The sequence below is a fragment of the Neofelis nebulosa genome, chromosome 4 (genome assembly GCF_028018385.1).
Source record: "Neofelis nebulosa isolate mNeoNeb1 chromosome 4, mNeoNeb1.pri, whole genome shotgun sequence".
In the NCBI taxonomy this organism is placed as follows: domain Eukaryota; kingdom Metazoa; phylum Chordata; class Mammalia; order Carnivora; family Felidae; genus Neofelis; species Neofelis nebulosa.
The window spans coordinates 127,580,573-127,591,657 of NC_080785.1; the positions used below are offsets into that span (position 1 = coordinate 127,580,573).

Genomic DNA, 11,085 nt, shown 5'->3' on the forward strand with positions numbered 1-11,085 from the left:
AGGGATGCAGGGAGCCTTTAGAAGCAGAAAGACAAGGCAACAGATTCTCCCTTAGAACTTCCAGAAGAAACACAGCTCTGCCAACTCATTTTAGACTTTTGCTCTCTAGAGCAGTGATAATACATTTGTGTTGTTTTAAACCAATACATTTATGGTAATTTTCTACAGCAAAAATAGGAAACTAATATAGACATTAATAAACAATTCGCATCCCAGTCTGCTGTAGAGATAAGAGAGGCTGAGGATTTTTTAAAAATCTCCAATTTAATTTTTAATATTCTTACTCCTTTGTCATCAGCTGGTCCTTACCTACCTTACAGCAGTAAGAGTGAGAACTGTTAATTCAGAGGGGCTTGATATCTATGCCACAAAGTGAGATAACAGTGCATGTATTAGTCAGGGTTCTCCAAAGAAACAGAACCAACAAGATGTGTACAAAGACAGTTTTATTTTAAGGAATTGGCTTATGCAATTGTGGGGTTCCAAGTACAAAGTGTGAAGAGTAGGTGGGCAACTGGAGATCTGGGGAAGAGTTGCAGTCCGAGCCCAAAAGTGTTCTGCTAGCAGAATTCCGTTTTGCTCGAGGAGGTCATTCTTTGTTCTCTTGGGCCTTCACCTGAATAGACAAGGCCCACTCACATTAGGGAGGGTCATCTGCTTTACTCAAAGATCACCATTTTAAATGTCAATCTCATCCAAAAAGTACCTTCACAGAAGCATCCAGAATAATGTTTGACCAAATAACTTATATTATACTAGCTTTTCCTCTCACTTGCTAAAGTCTAAGCCCTATCACCTCTAAAGTCCTCTTTATCCAATTACTTGTTAAACTTCATTTGGTTTGAAAAAACAAAAATTAGTTCTTCTCTGGGCGCCTCAGTCTGTTAAGTGTCCAACTTCAGCTCAGGTCATGATCTTTTGGTCCGTGAGTTCGAGCCCTACGTCGGGCTCTGTGCTGACAGCTTGGAGCCTGAAGCCTGCTTCAGATCTGTGTCTCCCTCGCTCTCTCCCCCTCCCCGACTCATGCTCTGTCACTGTGTCTCTTTCTCTCTCAAAAATAAATAAACATAAAAAAAAAGAAATTTGTTCTTTTCAGCAGAAAGTATTAAGAGAATACTAACATTGTATTGGGAATCAAAAGAATCACCAGGCAAAGCATCTTCAGTAAGAGCAAGAACTGAAGCACAACCAGACAATTTCAGGGCCAATTCTCTGGACTGTTTCTAGAACTGGGATAATTAGGTGAGGAGTATTTGGTGACTTTCAATCTGTCTCTTCATTCAATATTTTATGGTTTTTTTTTAAGCTTATTGATTTATTTTGAGAAAGAGAGAGAGCACGTGTGCTCACGAGTAGGGGAGGGAGGGAGAGAGAGAGAGAGAGAGAGAGAGAGAGAGAGAGAGAATCCTAAGCAGGCTCTGTGCTGTCAGTGCACAGCCTGAAGCAGGGCTTGAACTCAAGAACTGTGAGATCATGACTGAGCCACAATGAAGAGTCAGAGGCTTACCCCACTGAGCCACCCAGGCACCCCCCCCCCATTCAATATTTTCAATTAGATCAAATTTAATTTTAGAGAAGGCAAATTTTACTGTCTGCCTGAATCAGTTATCAAACCTAGAAAACAGACTACAAGAAGAAGGAAGAGGCTCACATTGGAGAGAGATAGCCACCGAGAGCCCAGACATGGGTACCAGGGCTACACAAAGGGTAGTTGCTGGGAGATCGGCAGCCCCTGGTAATTGGGAGCTGTGCCACCTCAAATAGGTTTGGTGGCTGCCAGAGCTGGGCACAGATGCTCACCACTTTTTAGTAATGACCTTGGAATGTCTGCAATGCCAGGTATTTGCCATGCCAATGATGAATTGTCGCATGATCTGAGTTGTCAAAGGTGAATGATGTTCTGTTCACAGCACATGGGGAGAATGCCTCTTCCTACTTGAAGAGTTTCACTCCATATAAACTGTCTCCAAGACCTGCTGCTTCTCCAAATATCCTGTAGGATCTGTTCATTTTTCCTTAGAGCTCCCCTCACCCTCCTTCCATGTGACTTACACAAGAGGTCAAAGAGGAAGAGCCAGAAGAGAAATCTAAGCATAGCTCCTGTACTGGTTTCACACTCATATGCTTTCTCAAGAGAGCAAAACTGTTTTTTGGTTGATGTTTTTGTTTTGTTTTATTTTGTTTTGTTTTGTTTTGTTTTGAAACTGGCTCCAGAATGTCATGGCTGCCACAGGCTTCTCTTATTATGACTTCTATTGAAGCAGGCACCAGGTCTCTTAGGCAAACAGACTCCAGGGAGAACGGCTCCACCATTCAGCAGTCATGCTCAGACATGCCTGAACCCTGGTGATAGGCGCAGTGTCCATGTCCCTCGTCCCTCCTGGTAATGCTTCACCCTCCCATCATGCTGCTCATTTTACAACATAGTCCCCATATGTTATCTCATCTGATTGTCAATGTGCCTCTCAGAAGGAGGCAGGATAGATAGTTTTAATTCCATTTTACAGACTCAAACCCTGTCTTATCCAAGTTCACACAGCCAGTAAATACGTTAGATCAGGATCCTTTAACTTCAATCCAGCGCTCTTTTTATTCCCTTCTACTGTCTCCTTTAAAGGGGGGCATGAATTAATTTATTTCCACATGAGAATTTATCAGGACAATGAGCAACCAGAGGACAAACAATGAGGATTTGCTATTTATTATGCAGAGAAGTAGGACATTTTGCTTAGTGAACAGCAGGATTTCACTTGTTGCTCATTTCAATACCATGGTGAATATTCCATTTTTTCCTTTTTTCAAATTAAAAATGGGGGCATACATGTAAAGTAGGTGGCTTTACATGTGGGTGAGCCACTGGGTGGCTCAGTCTGTCAAGCGTCCAACTTCGGCTCAGGCCATGATCTCACGGTTGGGAGTTTGAGCCCCACGTCGGGCTCTGAGCTAACAGCTCAGAGCCTAGAGTCCGCTTCAGATTCTGTGTCTCCCTCTCTCCCTGCCCCTCCCCTGCTCACAACCTGTCTATCTGTCTGACTCTCAAAAATAAACATCAAAAATTTTTTGATTAAAAATAAAATAATATTAAATAATGTATTCCTCACTGTTGTATATATAAGAGCAGCGAAGCATTTTAGGTTCTTACAATACAGTGTCAAGGCATCCTTAAGACCTGCTGAGGCACCAAAACAAAAACATTGGGTGTATATTTTACACACAAAAACAAAACTTTCCCAAAAAAGCCAAGAAAACTCAAATGGATACCAATAAAGCCTAATAAGTAACACAACCAAATTACATGCCTAGATATCCCCACAAACACAGTGCCAACAGACTAACTGGAGCCAACAATATTGTCTTTTTTAATGACCAGAAATGGTCTGAGGTAACAAGAAACTTCTGAAATTATTCCAAAGTGTATACGATTTACTTTTTCATTTCAAAGTATTCACAGAGAAGACATGACATTTTCCCATCTCTTTTCCAACCACAATTCATGTTGGAATCCTTTATTATATTTCATTAATGGCCCAGAGTCTCTTGGTTATTGAAATGATGAGGGGAAAGATAATAGGCGGTTTGCATTGTGTTTGAGTCTTGTTACTAACTTCACTTGGTGAAGACGGTGAGCCGTGGAGACGAGAATGCCTGGCATATAGGAGTCATTCAATAGATAAAATTAAAAAAAAACAAAAACAAAAACAAATCACATTCAAACATACAGGCTTATGTTAACTTGTCTTATTTCAGCATCAAAATAAAGCTAACTTCGAAAATTCTATTTTAAACTGTGATAATTCTGAAGATTTCTTGTTATCTTAAAACCCTTTTCTCAGAATAGGATTTCTTGGACATTTCCACGCAGCTTTTCTCAGTCCTGCCAGGACTGAGCACTCTCCCTACTCACTCACACACCTTTATTTCCCAGTTAGTCTTTCTGATGTGTGCTTTACAAAGAATAGTACTCACATCTCTCCATGCACAGTTAGCTTATTTGGAAATATTGGATTTATTTTATTTTTTAATGTTTATTTATTTTTGAGACAGAGAGAGAGACAGAGCGTGAGCAGGGGAAGGGCAGAGAAAGAGAGAAAGAGAGAGAGAGAGAGAGAGAGAGAGAGAGAGAGAGAGAGAACTCGAAGCAGGCTCCAGGCTCTGAGCTCTCAGCACAGAGCCTGACACGGGGCTTGAGCTCATGAACCGCGAGATCATGACCCGAGATGAAGTCAGACGCTTAACTGACTGAGCCACCTGGGCGCCCCGGAAATCATTTGATTCAACACTAGTGCTACTAATAACAACAATAGCAACAATAACAGCACTTGTATTTAGGCAACGCTTTCTGTATACTAGAAGATATGCTCAACTTCTTTACGCCTGTCATTGCTTTTTGTCTCCATGTCAACCTTATGAGTTACGTTCAATTATCCCCTCTGGCCATCCCCTGCCCAAATACAAAAACTCAGACTTAGAGAAGTTATCTAATGGGTCCATGGGCACATAGAGAGTGAGTGATTGAACCCAGGCAATAAGGCTGTATTCTGTATACTCATATTGAATAGGCTGCACTTCAAAGTTTTAGTCTTTAAACTTACATCATTAGCATAGTTCTAGGAATGATTTAACAGAGAAAACACAGAATTAAACCTCAAGATCCCTCATTATTCACTCCAGTGAAGGGGTAGACAATTTTCCTAGGTAGGGGTAACATTTTTTCTTTACAGCACTACTGGTCATTCCCATGGATTAAGACAAAGCAAACACAGTTCATTAAGAGGCAAGCCCAAAATTAATATTTGAATCCAAGCTTTATTGAGGCTGAGTTAGGTTCAGATAGGAAGAAAAGACAGTATACAAGTAGGAAAACATCAAGTTTCAGGCCTGTCCCAAACCAGCTGTGTGGCGTTGAGCCAATCTACACCGTTCCAGGTTCTCAGGGTCCGATTCAATAAATAAAGATGGCTTACCTATCTCCCACAGCCTCTTCCAGCTGTGTGAGTCTCTGCTTCCGCCTGGTCAACCTACTGGGTGCCCTTTCAGAGGGATATTTCTGACAGACATAGTGTAGGTCTTAAGTTTGTCTGTATCTTGCATTTTTACTCTGAAGTACCCCTCTGAAGTATTGGTTTTCAGGGCAGGGAGCAAGGGCTCATTTGCCCATCAGAGGACACTTGGCAAGGACTAGACACAGTTTTGATTGTCAGGGCTGGGGTGATGCCACTGGCGTCTAGTGGGTACAGGCCAGGGATATTGCTGCACATATATCCTACACTGCACACGACAGGTCCCCACAACAAAGAATCATCCAGCCCAAAATGTCAATAGTGCTGCCATTAGGAAACACTGTGCTACATAGAATTTAATGCCACTGTGCACTGCAGAATGCTAATCTCACATTGCTACATCTCATCAATGATAAATAAATCTAATGCCTCTATTTCTTTCCAGTTCTGCTTTCTATTTGTGGGATGGTGCCAATAATGCTATATAATTTGAGACCCCCAACTGCCATAGCTAATGTGTATTGCTTGGTCATATAATTATCATTAAGAATAGAAGTGCAGAAGATGAACAAGTCTATTCCTGCCAATTTTATTTTTCCTAGTAAAAAGAGATAGTTACAACTCCCTTTTCACCTGCTGTTTTCCTAACCCTGAATGTATTTTCTTTTAAATGTGAATTCATGGTCAAAAACTACTGAGGCTTAAACATATCCTGCTCAGAGAATTCAACACTGCAAGATATCACAATGGTGCTGCTCTTAATGATGCCCTGTTTTATCTACACAAAAATGAGAATCATGAGCATAAAATATCATTAAAACAAAATAACATACATTTTTCAGTGTCTCCCCATTGCAAACTGGCAGCTAAAGGCCCACGTGGTTACAAAGAGTAAGTTTATTCTTCCTACATGAAACACGTTTCAAACAAGGTTTATTGTGTCTTTGCCTATCATAAAATTCATGCAGATAAAATGGAGGCTACTTATCACTGTTAATAAAAATGAGCCTTTGGTAGACAGAAGCAAATGTCTGAAAAGTCATCAAAGATGTTCACAGAGGAAAAACATATTGAAAAGAAGTCAGAGTCAACCAGTTGGGTCAAAAGTTGCCCTCAGCTATAAAATTTGAACCAGGATCTATAATACAAACACGTTTCAGAGATTTCTGTGAAACTTTAAATTGGAAATGTAAAGTATTCCAACCTTCCTCCAACTCCAGAGAACTGTTCATCAGTCAGCCCCTTTGTTTTTGTTATGAATGACTATAGAGTCAGGCTTTTTAAAGCAACTGATGCATTCAGTTGTCAGTTATAAATGTCTGTGGAGAGCACCACAAATGAACCACAATTTGATTTAAATCTTTTTCCTTCTTAACCAAAATGGCTGGGTTTGAAAGAATACAAAAAGTACATCTGTTATCGTGACAAAGGCTGGGGAAACAACGGAGACAAAGATTAGAAGGCAAAAACACCTGCAAATAGAAGTTAAAGATCTTTAAGAGAGAATTAGACAAATTCCCTCCTGCTCATTGCCTTTGCTAAGCCAAAGAAACTTGGGACTTAAATAGGAAAGAAGGCGCAGGCTGCATTAAGTATTCATGTATGTGATATTGATTACATGGTAGCCATAGTTTGTAAAGTAATTTTTTTAGTAATTGGTTCTATTTTTAATCTTGCAGTGAAACTATAGCTACTCTTAGTTGTAAATGGCTTTAAATCAAATTAAGGAGTTTTTCTCCACCACCTTTCCATCTGTTAATACATCCAACAAATGTTGATTGTCTACTACGTGAGAGATTCTTTCTCAAGAACAGGGCCTCGCAGTTAGCACAGCATGGGTGTTATTAGCTATCTGCCGCTGCATACCAAGTGACTCTCAAACTTAGCAGCTGAAAACAAAAAAAGCAAATACAGGGGCTCCTGGGTGGCCCAGTCAGTTGAGCCTCCGACTTCGGCTAGGTCACGATCTTACAGTTCATGAGTTTGAGCCCCAGATCGGGCTCTGTGCTGTCAGCGCAGAGCCTGCTTCAGATCCTCTGCCCGCCCCCCCTCTCTCTGCCCCTACCCAACCTGTACTCTGTCTCTCCAAAACAGACATTTAAAAAACAAGCAAACAAATACAGTCCAAGGACATAATATACACCCAGGAAGTGTTTGTTGAATGAATAGACGAATGACTAATTACATGAATAGACAGAAGAGCAGCTTTTGCAGTGTTGTTGAGGAAAAATGACGGAAATGTAGCCTGTAATGGTATGAAAGTGACACCACTAATTTGAAGCATGAGAAAGAAGAAATTTGGCATCGTACACTTCATGTGCAGTCCCTAGAGAACCAGTTATGGGGTTGACTCTAAGAATATTCCTGGATAGGAGATATAGACATAAAAACCGGCTCCTATGATAAACAGCCAGGAGGTAGTCCAGCCTTGGTGCTACCTACGGGCTCTCTTAGAACCTTAGGATCTTTTGTCAAAGGAATTATTCCACAAATGTTTAATTTGTTGCTTCTGGAAATAGGTTTGGCTGCTCTCTTACCCGTTTTTATGCAACACTGGCCTTTGGCCAGGGGAGTTTATAATGACTGATTCTCTTCTTTAGCTCCACTTCTTTTCAGTTTCTTTTCCTTGTGTGGTTTTCACTTCTTCCCCAAATGACGATCTCCTCGTTGACATTTTCCTCTCGCTGCTTTCAAATTTGAATTTAAGAAAGAGATATAATAAATACTCTCTACAAAGCGTGTTCACCTCTTCAGAGGAAATAGTGTCATGGAAACATAACAAATGCATAAAACGAATGAACTTGATGCAGTTGCACATCAGATATATTAGAATCATTTATTTTAGATTTTCACCATCTAAGCGATAAAGGTCACTGAAGGGTGGATATGAAGACAATTAAGGTCACTGGGATTTCCTAGGGATTATTAGCTTTCCTTAAAATGGCACCAGACATAATATCAGGCTAGGACTGCAGAGTGGGGAGAGCTATTTTTAATTATTAAAAGTAATTTCACATGTGATTTAACAGTCATAATTGGAATTTTGACTTATGCTTTCCTTAGTAACAACCCATTTCCTTTGTTTGGATAAACCACAGGCATGGCAAGATGAAATATGATGTCCTTTAATATGTGTACTTCAAGAAATTATGTTTCACTGGAAGGCATCTGGCATTTCTGCAGCTGAAATGGAATTTCAGTAAAATACAATAGAAACGAGGCCCTCATCATTAATACGTCTCCCTCGCCAGTTTCTGGGGCTTCGGTAAACAAAGGCTGTTGGCAAAAAAGTGCAAGCTATTCATAGAAGTACTCACAAAGTCCTCAGGAAGGATTAGCAATATGTGGCTGTCACCCTGAGTGGCCCAGTGGGTCCCGAGGAAGCTGGCGTTCCAGGAGTAACAGCAGAAGCAGATGCGTGGCAGGTCCTAGCTGTCTGAGGGGAAAGAAGGCAGATGTGCTCAAAGGACAATAGTCATCTGACAGAAGCACCATCACCACAAACAGAATTGCTCCTGCCACTGCACCAACCCGGGGTGAGCTTCTCCTCTCTAAGTGCCTAGCAAGATCCTCCTCAGCCTGCAAGGGCCATTTCAAACACTTTGTCTTCTTGTGCTACCTTGGCTGATTTACAATGACTTAATCTTTCCTTTCTCTAGGTCCTCAGGACCATTTAGTTCCTACCCAGTGATGCTGCTAATCACTCCCTCACGCATGAAGTCAGGACTTAGTAAGGACCTACCTTGAATCAGGGACTAGGAATTTCTAGGCTTTTCCTCACAACAGCCCTCTGTGGTAGGTACGAGCATTTCTCCCATTAAATAGACAAGAACACTGAGGCATAGAGGGGCGAAGTAATTTACTAAAACCACACAGCCTATGAGTAGTTAAGCTGAAATTTAAGGTCATATTGCTCCTGTCCTAGAACCTAAAATTTTTGTTTTAATTTTTTTAATGTTTATTTATTTTTGAGAGAGACAGAGAGAGAAAGACAGAGCACGAACGGGGGAAGAGCAGAGAGAGAGGGAGACACAGAATCTGAAGCAGGCTCCAGGCTCTGAGCTGTCAGCACACAGACTGATGTGGGTCTCAAACTCACGAACCACGAGATCATGACGTGAGCTGAAGTCAGATGCTTAACTGACTGAGCCACCCAGGTGCCCTAAAACCCAAACTTTTAACTAATAGCTTATATCACCTTAACATGGCATTATCTTATATGATTTTAGGTTACTTTGCATTTATCATATTTTACATGTTACATACATATATTTATATGCATGCATGTACTCTCTCAAAATGAATAAATAAAGATTTAAAAACAGAAAGAAGTTAAGCGGTCTCATTTCTAATCTCTGCTCTACCATTAAGAAGCTCAGGATCTCTTGCGGTGTTTAACCTTAAAAGCGCTGCTCAGGATACCTGCTTATTCTAACCAGAATACTAACATGGCATTATCTACAGTACACTATAATGTATAAATATAACATTATAATACAATGCAATAAATGGTAAGCTGGGGCTGACGGGTCCTGCTTACATTAACCATTCTCTTCCCGACTCCAGATTCTATGACATCATGTTGGTAACTTAATACTGGTCGTGGTACTGCATCATGGCAACTGTGCCTGATACAAAGATGTTTTCTTGAAAATCTGGTTAAACATTTACCAACACTAGTGATTGTATTATTTTATAGTTACTGATATAACAGTCCACATCTGTTACTTAATTGTGAGCTCCTCCAGTGAAAGGATTCGATTTTCAGGACGTTTTGTTTTTTGTTTTTTGTTTTTTTTTCAGAGCTTGTCTCTAGCACAGTGCCTAGCACAGGGCGGGTGCTCAGTAAATTGTTCTCCCGCGAATGAGTGAATATTTTACAGCATCTTTCACAGCTTTAGCAATATTTACTCCCATTAGTCTAACAGCCTCAGTGTTTGTAATATCACTGCAGTGGGTTGCCAAGGGATAAAATGTATAAAGTCTCAAGTGCAATTCTTCGTTTCTCAGCTGAAATGCTTCACAGGGAAGGAAGGCACCGCATAACAAGTACCTAACACTTATTTCTACCTGGAAGGATGCTGTCTGCTCAGGGAGACTAAACTGGGTCTACAGCAGCTCCAAACAAAATGACTACAAATACACAACTGAAATACAAATGTGTGAGTTACTTATGTATGCTTGCCTTTTGTTTTCTTTCTTTGGCGCCTTTTCTCCTGCTCTGTCTTAACGTGACTTGGAAGTGATCCGTACATTAAAACCCTAGGTTCTTGGACTAAAAGAAAATCTTCTCCAAAATGATTTAAAAGAAAACAACAAAAACGAAAGCTCGATCATTTCTCACAAACGCTGCTGCTGCTCCTGTAGTCCAGAAAGTTAATTTTTTATAGAGTATTCCAGAAACCGTTTCTATCACAGGTTAACATGGGCTTTGGAATCTGAAAGACTGTTTATGCATCTCAGCTCTGCAGTGGCCAACTGTGTGATCCTGGGCCTCAGATGTCTCTTCTGTACAACAGATAGAACGTATCTAGCTCAAAGGGAGAAATCCAGATAATGTATTGGGAAGTACTTTGCATAACATCTAATCTACAATAAAGATTCAGAAGGTGGGATAATTTTTTTTGACATCTAGCACACCGCCTTTAAACTAATATATTTTGAATGAACGATTAAATGGGAAAGATAAAAACAAAAACATAACAAAGAGCTCCTCAAGGTTTAAACATTCATCCACTTTTTTTGAGAACTGTCTATTACTTTCTGTGATGTGGGAATGTTACATATCTGCACTGTCCCATATGGTAGCCACTAGTCATGTGAGACTATTGAGCACTTGAACTGTGTAGTATGACTGAGAACCTTTATCTTTTTTATTTTATTTTTTTAAATATTTTTTTAACGTTTATTTATTTTTGAGACAGAGGGAGACAGAGCATGAACGGGGGAGGGTCAGAGAGAGGGAGACACAGAATCTGAAACAGGCTCCAGGCTCTGAGTTGTCAGCACAGAGCCCGACGAGGGGCTCAAATTCACGGACGGCGCGATCATGAACTGAGCCAAAGTCGGCCGCTTAACCGACTGA

At 40.5% G+C, this 11,085-nt stretch overlaps 1 long non-coding RNA gene across 1 annotated transcript; it reads right to left on the reverse strand.

The window, feature by feature from the left end:
• Window positions 1-429: 429 nt before the first annotated feature.
• Window positions 430-8,697, reverse strand: LOC131509891 (uncharacterized). The gene is made up of 3 exons (XR_009260763.1): window positions 8,318-8,697; window positions 7,538-7,687; window positions 430-616 (listed from the first exon to the last, which is right to left on the reverse strand). It is a non-coding gene; the product is annotated as an uncharacterized LOC131509891 (long non-coding RNA).
• Window positions 8,698-11,085: the final 2,388 nt, after the last annotated feature.